The sequence below is a fragment of the Sinocyclocheilus anshuiensis genome, unplaced genomic scaffold (genome assembly GCF_001515605.1).
Source record: "Sinocyclocheilus anshuiensis isolate Anshui unplaced genomic scaffold, SAMN03320099.WGS_v1.1 scaffold272, whole genome shotgun sequence".
NCBI classification, from domain to species: Eukaryota; Metazoa; Chordata; class Actinopteri; order Cypriniformes; family Cyprinidae; genus Sinocyclocheilus; species Sinocyclocheilus anshuiensis.
In genome coordinates this window covers 1,066,384-1,085,726 of record NW_015554117.1, presented here as the reverse complement: position 1 = coordinate 1,085,726, position 19,343 = coordinate 1,066,384, and the positions used below count along the sequence as shown (strand labels likewise).

The following is a 19,343-nucleotide window of genomic DNA, read 5'->3' as shown; positions in this document are numbered from 1 at the left end:
TATATATATATATATATATATATATATACAGTAATAATATTTAAAATAATTTGTGCAAAATATTTGATGTTTATATAAATATTTATTTAAGTGTACTCTTATAATTATCCCGTAAGTAAGCTTCAGTATAATACAACACATTTTCAAAAATAAAATAAATTCTGATATATGTTTAAATTCATCCTTAGTGAGATCATATTCACTCTGAATGAGTTTCACACATGCATTTGCATAACACCAAGAGTTGAGTCTGACAGGTACAGCATGACTGTTTCTGACATTACCTGCGGTGTGCCAATGACATCACAGTCATGATAGATTTCACTCTGCATACAGATCAGCTCCTACCACCATGACTTCCAAAATCTGAAAAAAAGAGAAGACAAGAGAGTTATAAATTACTATTCAAAAGAATCCAAACACAGCAGTTTTCTGAGGCAGTACGAGGGGACGAGCTGTTGTGGGATAAAATTAGACTAACCACCGAGAAATACGACAGAATTAGAACTGAAAGAGCGATTGAAGAGATTCGCCGCTGTGGTTGGAGACCACACATGTTCAGGCGCATGTTCAGGACAGCTTCAACAAACGCAAGATGACGGACTTCACTCTGAGCCGCCACATGAGAGGCTGTGCGTATGTGGTCGCAGATATATCAACCCGCGGTTACAGCTGCTTCCAATGAACGCCTGCATGAACGGAAATATATACACAATGAAATCCAAAAGACCCATTTTTCATACGGTACGAGAGAGAGGTCGGTTAGCACACGCGGTAGAGTTTACTAATGAATAGCATACTCGCTAGCAAAATTATTAAACTAAAAACAAACACCCCAAACATTTATATGCTGAAGATAAACTTGCACTAAATGTCGTGACACATACTGATCCGGTGGCATTAGATTTGCATGAAACACGAAGAACTCGCTCCACTGAGATTAGTTTCGTGATTATTCTGAAGTTAAAAGCCTATTCATGCAGAATTTTCCAAAAAGACCCCCTCATAGCGAGTGTGAATATTCACCTTGTGATGCCAAAGCATCATTGCACAGGTTGATTTGGCAAAAAAAAACTGACCAGAAGCAATGTGAACCACCAACAAAAACTGGTAATATCACCAGCTCAAGGTCAATGTGGAATTGCAGTTCCAGTCACATAATTTAAAGGAACTGTTCACCTAAAATTGATGCCCAGGCCATCCAAGATGGGAACAGATTTGGAGAAATGTAGCATCGCATCACTTGCTCACCAGTGGATCCTCTGCAGTGAATGGGTGCCATCAGAATGAGAGTCCAAACAGCTGATAAAAACATCACAATAATCCACAAGTAATTCACACCACTCCAGTCCATCAGTTAACATCTTGAGAAGTGAAGAGCTGCGTGTTTGTACTAAGCAAATCCATTATTAAGGCGTTTTTAACTTTAAACCATTGCTTCTGGCTAAAATACGAGTCCTCTATCCATAATATTGCCTGGAGCCGTTTTAGATTCTCTCTTAGTGGGATCTCTGTCTGTCTTGACTAATGCACCGGAGCAGATCTGGGTCAGTGCGTAGCCGAGCTGAGAGACGGTAGTAAAGGCTCATGACAGGGCTGCTAACTCAACCGCAAACAGCAGCGATGCATCAGGACCGAGATGCAGAGTTCTTGTTTGGCACATAAAGGGCAGAGAAGCTGACAGGAGACGTCTGAGCAAAGCAGAAACAAAACAGGATAACAAGTATTTGATTTGCATGTGTGCATGTGTCTCATGTTTCTCATTTCTCTCACTCCTAGCCAGCCTGTATTAAATAACTGAACACTGCAAACAGAAAGTTTTGTACTGTTTTCCAGTAATAATATCAATGCATCCATAAAATTAGACACATTTACATGAAAAGCAACAATTTTAAAACAAGAAAGAAAAAAAAACAATTCCCTAAAATACACGGATATGCAACATATTGTTTTCAAACAAACAAAGAAATAATAATTTTCAAGTAAATTAATCAAATTTTATGGATGTTTACATATTTTAATAGAAAACAAGACAATGTAAAAAAAAAGTCCCCTACCTATTTACCATTCTCACAGTCCCTATGTCTTGTTTGTACACTGACCTTTTGTGTGGCGAGTCATAAAACGTGTCTGAATAATTCCATCCCGTTGCATGATGGTGCAAAACTCCAGGAAATGCAAACACACAGAAATTCTCCCGTGTCTCCGTGGAAACCAGGCTAGCTCTTCACTGATGGAGCGGGGTCTACACATGCTAGCGTAAACCATCAGGATAACACCAAAATAGAAAGCACTCCAGCACAGGGCCAGCAACATCCCTAAGTGCTCGATCAAAGTTCTCACACTACAGCAGCTAAGAGCAAGTGCTCATGGGTAAAAAACATGTGAGTTCAGAACAGGGGTGCCGCTAAGGGGGGGAAAGTTAGGACGATTCTAAGGGCCCACGCAGTTTTGGGAACCCCAGAGATCTGTTTTATTAGTAGTAACAGTAGTAGTAGTAATGTAATAGAAATGATAAATGTATCTACCAAAGAGTTACAAATAAAACAAAATTACGGCTTATTTCTGCATTTCCAGCAAAATTATCTCCCCCCATTCACTGCATGGTTTCGTCCCATCCTATGTAGCCTAGAGTCACGAGTGAGATCAGATGGTAAACTGTCAAATTAGAGATGTCTTCGAGTTCGAGGGGGGGCAAACCGAGCCGGGCGATTTGGTCAGTCACACTTTTAAACACATTTCATTTTTGCTATAGAAAATCTACAAATTCACACTCTGATTACATAGAGCAGCAGCAAGAAGCGCGTGAGGTTGTCATGGCAACCAGATACGAATTACGGCTGCGCTTCTATTTTGCCACACTAAAAATTAATAAATAAAATAATAAAGCAATAATATAAATTGTCCTTTTATTTTTAAATGTATATATATATATTTATTTATTTTGATTTATTTATTTACACCAGTGTTCAAAAATAGATGATTGTTAAAAATAGATTTATTTATTTAAAAATATAAAATAACAAAGATTTATTGAATATTTGTTTTACATAAATAAATAAATACTATTGATTGAACGTTGGTATAAGTAAAAATGCACTACTTTAAAAGATGCTCAAATATTACATTTTATTACACTAGCATTCAAAAAAATATTTATTTTTTAAAATTAATTATATTTATTTATGTTAAAGGGGTCATATGATGTTGCTAAAAAGAACATTATTTTGTGTATTTGGTGTAAGGAAAAATTGAAATCGCATCATATGACCCCCTTTAACATTGTATGCTGTACGTGCATAGGTAGCTAGCAAACAAGGAATACAGCTGTTAAGCTAAGTCACATTTAGCTGAGTAAGATCATGATTGAGAAATGTTGGATACTGCTGGAAATGCTGCTATGGGGTATCCTATTTATTATTTTACAATTTTTTTGTTTGCATCAGTGAAGCATTTCTATTAATATAACTGATTAAGTAGTCAAACTCATTCCATATCAGCAGAATAGTGTGGTACAGAAAGTCTATGTCCATAAAACAGGTTCTGAATGAATTATGTTACTGATACCTAATGGTCAAAAGCAATAGCAAAAGTAATAGGTCAATATTATTAAATTGATTTGAATTGACAGAGATTTTGAATAGCTAGGCTGGCTTGTACACTATATTGCCAAAGAATTGTGTGCTTCTAATTTTATACCAATAGTTTGAACAGGACCATTTTCTATTCTAACACAACAATGCCTCTGTGTATAAGGCAAGGTTAAAAAAAAAGATTGATTCAGTCAGTGTGGAAGAACTTGACTGGTCTACAGAAAGCCAAGTCCTAATCCCAGCTGAACACCTCTGGTGTGACTTTAAATGCAGACCTTGAGCCAAAAACTCATCACCAAACACCTGTGACTTGTACATACATATGGACAAATGTATTGGGACACCCCCTTCTTTAGGACAGAAAAATGCACTTCCAGAACTGTGGCATCAAAGATGGAAACATAATTCATGTATTTAAAAATTGTATTTCCATCTTTGTTGCCACAGATTTGGAAGTGTCTAAAATGATTGTACACATATGTACTGGTATTGGTGTTTGGCGATTAGTTTTTTTGTTTTTGTTTTATTGAGTTTTCCCAATACTTTGGGCAATATAGTGTATGTTTGGTGCGGTAGGGGGCCCAACCTCATATTCTTTCAGAGGGCCCAAAATTGCTAGCGCCCCTGGTTCAGAACATCAGCTCGATGTGCCCACAGGCCTCAGGCTGTGTTTTAAAGAGCTGCCCACATCATCTGCCCCATATATTAATAAACAAATGTGAAAAGGTTACAAAATGATCTTCCACCATCATGAATCTAATTGGCTTGATGTTAAAAAAGAAAGAGTCATAAGACTCATGCATAAGATTTAGTCAAATATGACTAGATAGAATGATAGGTAGAACGAGACAGACAGACAGATAGATAGATAGAACGACAGAACGATAGATAATAGATAGATAGATAGATAGATAGATAGATAGATAGATAGATAGAAAATTAAAGAAATGATAGAACGATAGATAGATGATAGATAGATAGATAGATAGATAGATAGATAGATAGACAGATAGATAAGATAAGATAGATGAGGAAAAAATGTAAGTGTTCGTGCGAGCGTCTCCATCATGCAGTAGGTTACGCTCCAATTCGTTGATCATTAGTTGTTGCTGATCAAGATTAAATGGATGTCGCTGTCATAAAAAACTTGTTTTAATGACTCATTTATGGATTAAATAACCTGTTAGCATTTCACTGTGCCACCCGCTGTACACTGCGTGTTTTTGAGGGATAACTTTGTGACATACAACAAAAAAAAGAAACAAAGCTAAACATGTCACATATCTTTGGAAAGCTGAGATTCTTGTGATACGAATGATGCAAACCACTTTAAGATACAATCATTACAGCAGGTACAATCAGTGTCTTTGTCAGACCGCCAACAAGGCTTCATGCTGTGATCCCATTGTGTTTTCCAGCTAACGGCTCCCAGCTATAGTCATCTGCAAGCATCTGTTTACAAAACAAATGTAGGCGAATGTTTTTTTTTCCCTTTTCAGTGTGTTCAAAGTTCTATTACTCAATACCAGTAAGACTTGCAGTGATTCTGAGATTTGTTCTGTTTAGGAAGTGTCACCTTTCAAAAGAGTCCAAAATCATGCATATACTCCAAATGGCTCAAGAACAGCATGCAATTTACTTTGGGTATGACTTTTTTAGGCGTTTTAGGTACATTTTACAGGAATGCCAAGGGGTTAATTAAGACATGGAACTGGTTAAGTAAAATATGCTGAATATATAATATCGTACAAATATTTATAAACATGCTATAAATAAGACTGCAGTTTCACGTTTTGTGCTTGCATAACAAAGTAAATTATTTTTAACATGCAATGATATGAAATATAACCAAACAAGACATGTAATGAACAAAAATATTTAGACAAAAATTAGAAGAAAATAAAGAAAATAAATAAATTTTTTTTTTTAAATAGCCGTTGCCTTCAAAATATAAGCAGTGCGGTTGTATTGCGTGCACCTAACTACATCTATTTGTTTTTGACTTTTAATTTACCAATTACCTCACGCGGGCCGGTCAAGGATAGCCAGAGGGGCTGTACAATGCCCAGGTCTGGTGTATACCAACTACAAGGTTAGTGATTTGAACTTGAAACTTCAAAACAACATGTTAAACACATTCAGAACAACCTAGTAACCACCCTGAACACCCATGCATTGTGTTGGTGACTTTTGCATGAGCAAACAGCACTACAGTTTCATAAAATATAAACCTTTTGAACTGGCCTGAGGCTCATTTCTGGTCTTCTCATTTATATGCCACCAAACAAGCTTAAAGAGGTTTAACCTTGGGTTTTTTAAACCTAAGGTTTAAATTCAAAGCATGTTTGTTTTATCAGTTTCTAAGTGTTATTGAGAAGAGCGCCGGTGTGAGTATCCTCTCAGTGAATAAAGGCCTGCTTTAGCTGATATGATCCCTGGCAGAGAGCAAAAACAGTGTGGCGTCACACAGAGTTGTTTATCAAATCCAGCGGTGACGTCAGGCAAATAACCGACAGCCGTAAACATCCTGTCAGCCCAAATCCCCATTCATGGAGGTGTGCAAACAAACACACCCAGGGGCTCCATCACGCGATCCAGAAACCCGCTTCACAGCTCTGCGTGTTTACCTGAAAATCTCCAAAAAAATGTGACGGGTGCATTTTGCAGTCCTTTGTTATTAAGAGTCCCCTGAACGCACATACCATGACCTGTCGAGACAGGAGACCGACGGCTGAAAGTCAAGACGATCAGCTTCAGGGATGCGAAGGGGTGAAAACAGCACTTTTTGTCCCAAAGCTCAACCTGACGAGCGTTTCTCAGCGTGGGAGCTTGGGAACGCTCAGAGGCAGCTGGAAACAAAACCTAAAATTAATCAGCAGCTGCAGAGTGGAAAAGAAGGAACATTTCCTGCCAAGAAAATCAGCGAGGGTCCGTTTGTGATGTTCATGCTTGGTAATTAATTCACAGCACTTTATCGAAGTACTACAATGACTAGCATTCTGGATTATACAAGACAGCAAACTCCACAACTAAATTTAAGATGGATAGACAGCATGAAATTAAACTAAATGAATCACCTCCAGAGATGATCTCGCATGCCTGACTACTTTGGTGGGCTTACTTAGTTAAAAGGATAGTCAACCTAAAAATGAAAATTGTCATTATTTAATTACCCCCAAGCTGTATGTATTTCTTTGTTCTGCAGAATACCAAAAAAAAAAAAAATTGAAGAATGTTGGTAACCAAAAATTTTGATTTCCATTTCCATAATCTATAAAATGGCTTTACGGTATTTAGTCTATAAACGTCCTTGTGTCGCGCTTCAAACGAGTAGCGCTGTTCCGATTTTGGTGCGTTAAAGGAATTCTTGCGCGCTATAGAAAATGGTGGTGCATACGAGTTATCAAATTTCGGTTACTCGTGTTTTACTGCTACATCTGGCCTAAAATCTAGTGCTGTCACCTTGTGTTGACATTGTGAACCTGCATTTGTAAATTATGCTTGGCGGGCCACATATATTTTAATAGACAAGCTGTGGTCCATTTGAAATTCATCCACAGACCGTATTTGGCCCACGGGCCAAACTTTGGACACCCCTGATATAATGGAAGTCAATGGGAACCCAAATTTTCATTCTTCTGTGGAACATAAAAGAAGACATTTTGAAGAATGTAAGTAACCAAATACTTTTGGTTCCCAATGACTTCTGTTGAATTTTTGTCCACACAATGGAAGTCAATGGTAACCCAAACTGTTTGGTTGCCAACATTCTGTTTTCCTCATTTAGAAACCGTAGAAACATTTGATTGAGAAACGCTGCGAGGGGCATTCAGCGCTAATGAAAACAGCACAAATTTACCATGTCTAAAAGAGACACCCAACGCAACATAAAACACACAGCCAGCGTAATGAGGTTCAGAAATATAAGAACATTTTATGATTTTAAAGTATGTGCCTATGGCAAAACTGTGCAGGGAGGTCACTGTGGTGTGATGAATGATTGACAGGTCTTTCAGTGGATACTAGGGCTGTGCGATTAATCGAAATCGAATCAAAATCGCGATTTGAGACGTTGCGATTTACTAATCGCAAAGCCTGCGATGTGGACGCGATATTACTCTGTTCCAGAGCATATGCATGACTGCCAGCCTTGAGTTGCAGTCTTACTTGCCCTGGGCAAGAGTGAGCGCACCTCCGTTCTCCCCAATCAGCACTGCTCTAGCCAACTGCGTAAACACGTAATCTGGCAGATGGCAACCAATAGACAACAGTAATTCCTATTGGAATAATGGCCAAAACAAAAAGGAATTTTGTAATGGTTTAATGGAAACTATAAGAATTTCTGTGATGGTTTCTATTGTTTTTTTCAGCAGGGTAATGATACCCATACTGTGCTGCACATTATTGACAATATTGAGCTGAAGCTTGACTTTGCAAATTTAAAATCGCAAATCAAATCGCAATCGCAATATCTGTCAAAAAAATCACAATTTGATATTTTCCCCCAAATCGCACAGCCCTAGTGGATACTCTCGAGTGACAGGTCGACTCAAAATCCAGACACACAGAAAACCTGAGAGACAACCAAATCAGCTCTTGCTGTTCTAGCAATTATGGCTGCATTTCTGCTCAGAAACAACAAACTGCAAAGAAAAGAAAAAAAAACTATAGAAAGGATTCAACAAAATAGTGGCAAACAGACCTCAAATTAATTAGTTGTTTGTATCACAAATGCCATAAACAGCTTGATATCAGTGTTGTTTTAAAAGTACAGGCACTAAAACCTGAAATAAAGCTGCACTGTAAAAACAAAAAAAAACAAAAACGGGGATTGTACTAGTAATTTTGTGCCAGGACATTATGCATTAATTTTACAGACATTTCCATTAACTCTAAAACACAACACAATGCAGTGCAAAATTCAAAATATAGGTTAAAAAAAAGAATAAATCAATACGGACAATTCCTTCATATTAATACTATATTTACAGATTTGTTTTACAGCGTGAAACAAAATAAAGTATAAACATTAGATGAAAAACTAAAAATGTAAAAAAAAAACTTTAAAATTAGAGTTGTTGCCTTGGCAAGTTTAAGTACTACATAAAACTAAAATAAAAATAAATTAAAATTACGTAGAAACATTAAACAACTAATAAAAATTAATAAGTAATTTTACTAAAATTTAAACTAAAATTAAAATGGAAATTAAAAAATATAAAAATAAAAGCTAGTTAAAAATAATAATAAATACTTGAATACTACATAAATAATACTAAAATAACACAGATTCCATTGGTGGGGAAAGAGGCAGCCACATTCCCAAATGCACACCATTGGTTGAGCAATGGCAAACATTAAAAACATGACTGACATTAACGAAAACCAAATGCAGTAAATCAAGTGATCTTTTGAATGCTAATTTCTCACTAATCTTTACTGCATAACTACATTAACTGGTTGAATACTTCAGTATCCACTAAATCTTTTGATGCTCCCAAATTTGCCCCCATATTTCCTGAGTTCCTATATAATAGCAAATGCAGCATCCTGCCCTAATCTAGCAGCTTTGAAGCCCGTGAACGACGTGCTGATAGGAGGTGCAGGCATGTCCTAGCACCTCCTCAGGGACATTTGCTGATGATCCCCTGCCCCCGTGCTTCAATAGGTGGAAGGTCTGTACGGAAGGGGGACGGGAGGTAGGGGGAGTCGTACCTGAGACCCCGACAACACCCACCCGAGCCTGAAAGAAAGAACTTCAGAAGCACAAAACTACTCTTTGCTTACTTGCAAACATGTTTTTTCTTGAGGAAATGCTAATCTAGTTTACTTTAACTTTCAGTAATTGAAACATAGCTGAAATTAAATAAAATATAAATATTAAACGCAAAATGTAAACTTAAAAAACTTGGAATTAAAAAAATAAATAAATGCTGCCTTGGCAAATAACTGAAATAAGTTTAACGTGAAGTACTAAAATCACTAACTAAAACTAAAATAAAAATAAATTAAAGCTAAATAGAAACATACCATAGCACATAATAAAATGACTTAAAATGAAAACTGATAATATAAAAATCTAGTTTACTTTGACTTTACTTTTACTAAAGCAAATCTGAAGAATACTGAAAAATAATTTTTAGTAATTGAAATAAATCTAAAATTAAATACAAATATTAGATGAAAAACTTACATGAAATATTACTACAACTAAAACAAAATAAAATAAGAATAAATTAAAGCTAAATAGAAATATTGAAAAAAGCACATCAAATTTGTTAAACTAAAATTAAAAAGAATAATGAAAATATAACAATCTAGTCTACTTAGATTTTAATTTTTAGTGACACTTAAAAATACTACTACACTGAAATTAAATGATACAGAAATCATTTTCACTTAGAAATTGGAGGTAAATTTCACAATTGATTGCAAAAAGCTGCAAGTAAAACATTGAATTAAAAATGAAATTTGAAGAAAGACTGAAATGTTTACAATAAATTTTCCGGCAAAACAATTTTTTTTTTACAGTATACAGAATTAGCTAACGCAAATCTAACAAATATTGATATTAATATTGATGTTTTATGATTCCCATCATTATTAATACGACAAATAATCACAAAACACTGTTTCTATATTTAGTAAAGCACACAAGACTTAGCACCACTTAACAACAAGCATTACCATCTATGTTCCAGCACGCAAAAGGGTCAATCAACAAGTCTGCGCTGTTTACTTGTGCCTTTAAGAAGCAACCAAAGAAAATAAAGTTCTCAAGCCCAGGGGAAGAGTGAGGTCACATGACTGACCTTTAAGACAATCTGCATGTGAAAACAGCACTGTCTATTAGGATTAGCTATAATTATTGTAAAGACTTAACGGCTCTGTGCTACATGTTTACACATGAAATGGGCCACTGCGTGATGTTTTTGACTCGGCAGAGACTGAAACCAAAAGGGGAGGGGAAGCTACTTGGCTAACGGGATGGCATCACCATGATACTTTAATATTTTCAATATTAAATATTAGTACCAAATCATTATTTACAACTATAGTGGTGAAACTAAATACTAACAACAAATAGGTTTTTGAGTTTTGACAAAGTTTCAGTGGACCCCATAATACTGGAGTAAATTTACCTATAAGCAACTGGGTCAACCTACTTTAATTCATACAAATGTGTTTGGCAAAAGTGACGTCGTTTACAAATGCAATCTTCACTGCTGTTTGTATTGATTCAGATGTTTTCTGCACTTCCACCTGTTGTTTCTGGAGAGCGTGTGAAGCGTAAACACCTCGGGAGAGCCGTGAGATGAGCACGTCTGCAGCGGTTCACGCCAGACTGAACGCGTCAAGCATAAACAAGGCTTTACAATGGCTCGATTTGCTACAATGGTTCAAAGTGCTACAAGCTTGCTTAAGGAAACAATGTTTACAATGTGCAGTACATTTAAAAAAATTAAGTTGCGAGTTCACTACTGTGTTTATAATGGCTGTTGATTTAACACGTTCATTCGGTGTCATTATCGTGGAAAAAATAGCACATTAAAATGATTAACGCATTTAATGCATGTTGTAGTCACAATATTGTCTCTGTTTCGCAAACGAAAATAGTTCCAAAGGCACAGCGGTGTTTCGTTACTGAATGAATCCACGAATCGAGTGAGCCAATGATTCAGTTACCCATTCATAAAGACACTTGCTTCATTTCTGAATGAATCAGTTGTTGAATGAGTCATCAGTTGAATGACTCACTCATTAAAGGGGTCATATGACGTTGCTAAAAAAGAACATTATTTTGTGTATTTGGTGTAATGAAATGTGTTTATGCGGTTTAAGGTTCAAACAACACATTATTTTCCACATACTGTACATTATTGTTTCTCCTCTATGCCCTGCCTTTCTGAAACGCGTCGATTTTTACAAAGCTCATCGGTCTGAAAAGCGAGATGTGCTCTGATTGGCCAGCTATCTAGTGCGTTGTGATTGGCCGAATACCTCAAGCGTGTGACGGAAATGTTACGCCCCTTACCATACTGTGATGCCGTGTCCCAGCGTGACGAGACAAAACCAATAAAACCCATTATAAACGAGGCATTTGTTGCATCCAGTGGGGACATATTTACGGATTATAATGACTTATCCTGTCTTTTTACGCGTTGCGTTGCGTATCATGCCACGTAAACATAAAACCATGTCTGCATTTGTGATGGGAGAAACGACAAACAACAAGCTCTACTCTACAAAAACTCAGCTCAAAACTCATGTTTGAATCGTCAGTGGCAAATCCTTTAAATATGAAAGCATACTTACAAGCTGTGGGTCAGCATTATTTGTCAGCACACCGGCATTGTAGGCTACTCTCCCAGGAAACAAGCCGTTTTAGGAGGGCGTGGACGAGTCTTAACTTTTATAAAGAATATCTCTTTGGGTTTGAGACTCCTATTCACGAACAGCTTGTAACACTCCAAAGAGAAAGGAAAACTTGAAATTGCATCATATGACCCCTTTAAACAGTGACTTGCTGCCACCTACTGGCGGTTTTAGTTTCATATTTGGAGTATTATTTCATTTTTTTTTTTTTTTTAAATCCATTAATGTCCATTTAAAACTAATTACTGTCATAGCATTATGTATGCAATTCTAATTGCACTGTGAATGCAATGCCACCTGTGCAAACATACCTAAATGCCACTTCATACTCAGCTTCTGAAAACAATAAAATGGCCACATTGTATTCTATGTTTAATCAAAATAATTCTTTCTAAAGCTACTTTTTTTGTCAAGTCTATTCAATGCTTTTCACATTTAACACAATCATGACTATAAATCATGTTTTGAGGGTAATTTCTCAACCCAAATTAATGTGACTTAATTTTTTAATCTAATTAATTAAATGACGTGCCAGTTGATTTACAAAATTAATCAGTACATCATTTCATTGATTAGATTAATACATTTTAATCACTCGACAGCCCTAGTTTTTATATTTTAATTCTTCTACTTTTCTTTCATCTCATAAAGTAAACACAAAAAATTTGCACATACAGAAACCCAACACACTTAATCCAAACCAACAAATGACAAACAGCACTTTCTCAAACACATTGAGGTGATTAAAGCTCATCGGAGGTCAGACCAAGAAACTTTTCCAGCTCAGAGAAGTATTTTCTGAAGGACAAGCGATGGCATGTGTTCCTCTGATTACCTGAGCCCCGTGTGATACGCCGAGAACAGATTAACCAAATCCAGCTTCCAGAAAATCTCTCCTGCACATTATCTGAGTTTTTCCCCTGTGGAAGCCTCCTGCCGAACCCTGGGGTCTCTCCTCCCACCCCTCGTCCCCGCGCCGTGCAGCCGAGCGTAACAAGACGGGATTCAGACACACATGACTACACAAAGCCACGTTGAAATGAGTTTACACGCTTCGAGCTCCGATCACAGGCCTTTAATTTCCATCCGGCTCCAGTACAATAACGCCCCGTTTCTCTCTCCGCGCCACGATGGAGCTGGAAGACGAATAACAAACTAACCGTGTGCACAAGTCTGTCGACCTAAGCCACCTGCCTTGGGGTTTGACATCATAGACAACCCCTTTAAAACAGCTGCCTTCAACCCCAGAGATAATAACCCTTCAATTAAATCACTCATCAAAACGCAGGGTGGAACAGGTATGAATGGTGTTTTTGATGCATTCTGGGTAAACGGAATTATAGGCCACAGGAGTGAGACAAAACCTAGTGAGCTGCTTACCTAGACAGCACTTCTAAGGCATTTTAAGTAAGTATGTACCATCAAAACAAAAGATATAGCCAGATCATCATATGCATGCTTTGTGGAGAAGGCAAGCCCATAATGCAGTGCACAGAGAAAACGAAATCATCCAAAATAATATCGGAGCAAGAGAAATGTTTATAAATACTTATTTCATTCAGTACTGCAGAGTATTGACATAAAAGCTCAATAATAATTTAATTTCATATTTCTTCATTAAAATTAAAATAATTTATTAAATAAAAATATAAATGATAAACTCTTGAAATTATTTGTAGTCATGTCTAATAAGTTAATTTCATATTTGTATTATAATAAAAAATAATACATTTATAAATAAATATATAAAAATATTACATAAAATTATACATAAAAAAATTGTAAAAAAAAAGTCTCTAGTGTAGTTATACAAAACAGTGACTAATAAATTAATTTTATATTTCTATTTATAGTAAAAACAATACATTTATATAAATACATATATAAAATTATTAAATTAAATTATAAAAAATAAAATAATAAACACTATTGGAACACATCTCTAGTGTAGTTACAAAAAATGGATTAATAAATTAATTTCAAATTGCTATTTATAATAAAACATTTACAAAAATATATTAAAATATGAAATTAAATTCTAAATAATAATGGAATTAACTGTAATATTTTTCATATATTAATACATTTTATATTTCTATTTATAATAAAATTAATACATTTATAGAAAACTATATGAACAATTAATAAATACAATTAGAACTAAACATGTAGTCAATTGCAGTCAAGTCTCTATTTGTGCAACAAGCTTTTGAAATCAGTCACTTACAGTATGAGGCTTCATTTACATTAAGATGCTGCCTGTGTAGACCGAAAAGCAGCTATCTGGGTTATGGAACAGAGCTAGACCAGAGCATCTTGACATGAAAGTTGAGAGGCTAACAGATAAAAAGGGATTCCCCGTGTTTAAACACTACTATCACTCAGCTGCTAGTGTGAACACATCACTCCATCCTGTTGACAGGGAAGTATTCCAGGTATGGCCTGTAAGTCATAAAACTCTGAAGGATCTGTTTGGAAAACAATGCATAAGTGCAGGATGAGATACTATCTCATGCTTAAGATGGTTTTGAATCCTTCTAACCCCCCAAAATCAATCCAGGAGAGTTAATTAACAACTCTGAGTATAGGAAACGCAACCCAGCGGCAATGACCACATCAAAGCACAATGAAAGTGATCTGTATTTATGAAAATCACGTTCTAGCCTCATTTTTAATTATCAAAGTCAGTGTGTCCCCCGAGTAAAGAAGGAAACTATTTCAATCAATTATTTTCAAGGGAAGAAAAAGCTTGGGTCTGTATTAAACCTGTTTAGTTCTTCACTCGTGCAGAACTAAATAACAATTAAACCTTTGTAGGCTTGATTGCTGGTTCCCGTATGGATATTATGAAAACTGAACTGCACTACGGAATAATAACTTTAATATGTCACTTCCTGTTTGTTGCTGCCGTGTGTTTTGAGTTTGAACTCCGTCAAGTTAATTCTGTCATCTAATTTTTTATCTTAAAATCAATTTTATACACCATAATTTTTTATTGACACTATTTTACTAATTAATGCTGTTCAGTTGCTTTGACACAATCTGTATTGTTAAAAGCGCTATATAAATAAAGGTGACTTGACTTGACTTGACTTGACTTGACTACGGTCAAAACAAAGTATTGATATTGTTTCTCTATATTTATTCAGAAATTAGCCTATTAAGGGCAAATATTTGGCCCTTGGAACTGGTATTTAGGGCCATTTTTACCTTCAGAAGGGCATACTGAATTAACAACACACTAATCATTTTTGTAAAACACTTCGACTGAATCAATTAACTGACATAAATCTTAAATTTGAACACTTATGGCTTAAATATACAATCAAATCAACATGAAATGTAGCTTAAATCATTACGTACAACATTTCATGGCAGGTTTCCACTGTGATGCCATTGGGGCATGTGACTAGTGTGAAAAAAAAAAGTGTGACTAGCCAAGGTTATCTCTATAAGAAATGTTAAACAACAAGAATTGGCCAAAGAGATTCTATTGGGGCATGTTGTCACAAAGGGTCAATGTGTTTTTAATGAACTGTGAATTTAAACTCCTGATCTGTAATGGTGAAACTGTCTCTCAGAAACAGATTTTTGAAAATAAGCAGAGAAACTAAGTAAAAAGTGTGACAACTAGCCCCAATCTCCTCTATATGAAATGTTAAACAAGAATAATTGGCTAAAGGGACCTTTTTGTGATGCTATTGGGGCATGTTGTCACAAAGGTTCAATATGTTTTCAATGAAGTGTGAATCTAAACTCCTGCTCAAAGAAAGTTTCTCAGTCTCTGATAAAATAAACCTAGAAACTAGGGCAAAAGTGTGACAAGTAACCCCAGCAAGAAGCAAGAATTTGCTAAAGGGACCTTTTTGCCACCATATTTTGGTTACTTTTGGCCCAAATCTGACCTTGCTTGTGACTCAGACCAGCTTTAAGTTTTTTTACTCTCTATATGTGTTCTCTACTGGCTCTCATATGATGCAATGCACTTCACAGCTGCGTCCACCAGCGCTGACCTCCTGTCCTGCCTGACTGCGGATGGCTGATTCATTTCCATCTGTATACCAGCAGATGAGAGATTCCTTCTGTCTTTCTGCCTTTCCTTTTCTCAGGCCATTAAGAGTGAATGAATTCAGCCCATCTAAAGTCCTTCACACCAGGACATGCTCAGAGGGGATTCTCCTTGACTCTGACCGACTCACACATTTGCAATTCATCATCTTCCTCACACGGCTACACAATAGCAGCAGCTCAGGAGCTTTGTCATTCTAACGACACACGCATGGACTGTTTATAGCGTCTGACACCCGCAGAAAGCCTGTGTTTGTGTGTTGATGTTCTGTCATTAACTACCAGTTCAATTAGCATTTACAAGACCACGGGTGGAAGACAATAACAATGCTTTAAATGAGCTTTGTTCTTTAAGGATGTATCTTTTTGATATGCAACAGGCAATTGGAAAAGCAGCATTATTAAGACATGCAACTTTGCTTGCGACAAAACTTATTTTGCAAACCACAGTCCAAATGTCACACATGCAAACTCATATCCCCAGCCAAACAAATCCTAGAATGTTTGCCTTCAATTGGATCCTATTGGGAATTCCAACATAGAATTCCAGCAAACAACAAGTAGATCTTAAGAACAGATAGTTCACAAAAGGACTATTTGGTTCCCAGTGGGATCAAATGTCCATGTAGAACATCACAAGGACTTTAAAGCAAATCTTTCAGGGTTTTAAAACTCCTGTAGCTTTCTTTAAACTCTAGTTAAGACATTATTCCAACAAAATACAGGTAAAGTTCTGATAATGACTACTCAAAATCCAAAAGAACTCAACAGGGCTCAACAGAGGGCTTTCCCAGTTATTCCAAATTATTGGATAAGGAATTTAAAAATCTTTTACAGAGATATTTTGCCTTTAAAGAGGGCCATTTATAGGCAATAGTAACTTAAAATGTAAAATATTATATATATATATATATATATATATAAACTTCCCTGATATTTCCAGGTTGTGAATATGGTTGTGACCCTGTCTCAAATAATAATAATAAAAAAAGAATGAATAAAATCAAAGGCAATCATTTTCGCTTTATCTAACGGAATCTAATGCAATTCTTAAGCGATTCCATTAGGATTTTTTAGGATTGATCGCAAATAATGACTGAAATTCCAACAGGAATATTTTGACTAAGGATATTATCAGCTATGTGAAACCTTAATAAGAACAATTCTAAGTTTAAACTTATGTAACCATTGAGATACAAACACTAGAAAGTGACCAACATACTTTACACATCCACAAAAAGTCTGCAAGATCTGTGTTCAGTATAAAATACCCAACAATAAACATGTAATGTTATTAATGTTTTGCTGATGCAAAAACCCTTGTTTACCATGTCAATAAGCTTCTTTGAATGTTCAAATAGAGCAAGTCAAAGAGAGACAGACAAAGTCAGACGTACAGACTGTGCTGTTCAGATGTGGGAAATCCTTTTTATCTGCTTTCTCTGCCTCTCGACAGATATCCAGAGTCTTTGAAGCCGTGAAACTGCAGCGTGTCTTCTCCTGAAAAGCATCAACACAAACCCAAAGCCTGCCGCCACACCTCAATAACCGCACAAATGTCTTACCTTCCCAGGGGGCGATCCTGTGACCCAATGACACGCGTCCTTTCTAAAATCTCATGTTTCCCGCATCGCCGTCCACATTCCGTCTCCAACTCCACAATATACTGACTCCCACGTGAGTGGACGGGAACTGAAACAGCTTGGGATGGGGGGCTGTGTCCATTCAGCGATCTCCCCCCTCTTCTCCTCCCCTCTCCCACACTCTTTTTACCTCCTTCCCCTTCCCCCTTTCCTTCTGTCTTGGATTGACTGTGAGATTGGGAGCAGGAATGCGTGTGGTTCTGCTCCTTTTGGTCTGTCTGAACGGCTCTGGTATGACCATGCGGAGAGCACCAAATTTACACAAGAATTCAAACCCGCCTCTCACAAACACAGACTCCGCCCACTTATTGCACCTTTGCCACAGAGCTCCGCGCACCTCAGGGCAAAATTCTCTTGCTGAAATAAAGTCTGCAAACTAAAGAGCGCATACCACAAAAAAACATGTCTAGGGCTCATTTAACCACAAAATCAAACTAAAAAAAATATCAATTATATTTTTATAAGCTTTAGGAACATGATGGGTTTTTTTTTTTCATTGCAATATTATTTTTATGACAATTAAACAAGTCTCCTTCCTATTCTTTTTATCATCATGTATTTTTTCCCCATTATTCTCAATAGATTACTGTATTTCCGAAATACAATGTTTTTTTTTTAATCAATGTTATTTAAAGGTTTAATGATGCAACAAGTTCTACCATGATGCATAAATAATTTTAAATAATGTGTAATTTTTGCTTTCACATAAAAGTAATGAAAAATACTTTTATTATGGTAATGAGAATATGAGTGAAAATATGTGCTTAATTGTCATTAAAATAATGTCAATGCAATACATTTATAAATAGGCTCCATTTCATCATGCAAAATATAATCCTGATTTTTTTCTTTTGATTTTGGGGTAAAATGTGACATTAATGTGTTTAACTGTCATCAAAATAACGTCACAATGCAGTAAATCTATAAATAGGTTCCATTTCATCATGCAAAATATAATTTAGAATTTTTTTCTTTTGATTTTGGAGTAAAAATTTGATCCAGGCATGTTCAGGACCTAAAAGGGTTTTTCAATATTCACCCATCATGACCTCACATTACATGAAGTCTACAAAAAAACATCTATCATATGCCATAATACCGGTTAGTAGAGGTTAAATCTTAAATATTTGGACTGAACAGCATGCACATGTGTCCGTGGAGATAGAGGTGTGATTGGTGGGAAGGCAGCAGCGTTGTTGTCATAGCACCAGAGCTGTAGGAGGAGAGAGACATAGACGTCAATGATGACGACCCAAGCTGAATTCATTTTCAACACACACACACACCTTGTGTAGGTATTCTGAGATGCCAGGCAGTAGCCACAGTGTTTGGGAGCAGGAAGCTGTTCTGTCACTCTGATCATGTGATCTGCGAGCTGCTTTGCATACATAGCAGCACAGACGCCCGGGGCCAGACTGAGAGCGGTGTTGGCTGGCTGATATAACCCAGCGACGGCGCACTGCGGAGGGGGCGAGACGCTCAGACAGATGAACTGGACTGTACGCAGCTCAGAAGTGCAACCTCCTGTCTAGACGATTGTGATTAAACTGTCTAAAATAAGAACCTCAACACTGCAGTTAGTCTGATGGCGTATAAAAGCGACTAACTTTGCCAGCCAAGGTTATGACCCCTAATCTGTACAAACTCCACAGCTGGATACTTT

The 19,343-nt window shown here is 36.4% G+C and overlaps 1 protein-coding gene across 1 annotated transcript in view; it reads right to left on the bottom strand.

The window, feature by feature from the left end:
* The window catches only part of LOC107669892 (T-lymphoma invasion and metastasis-inducing protein 1-like), a 65,690-nt gene extending 47,779 nt beyond the window's left edge, over positions 1–17,911 (bottom strand). Inside the window, exons 1-2 of the mRNA XM_016462324.1 lie at positions 17,603–17,911; positions 285–366 (exon numbers count right to left, since the gene is read on the bottom strand). The gene's annotated coding sequence lies outside the window, so the exon portion shown is untranslated. The remainder of the gene's footprint in view (positions 1–284; positions 367–17,602) is intronic.
* Between the last annotated feature and the right edge of the window lie 1,432 nt (positions 17,912–19,343).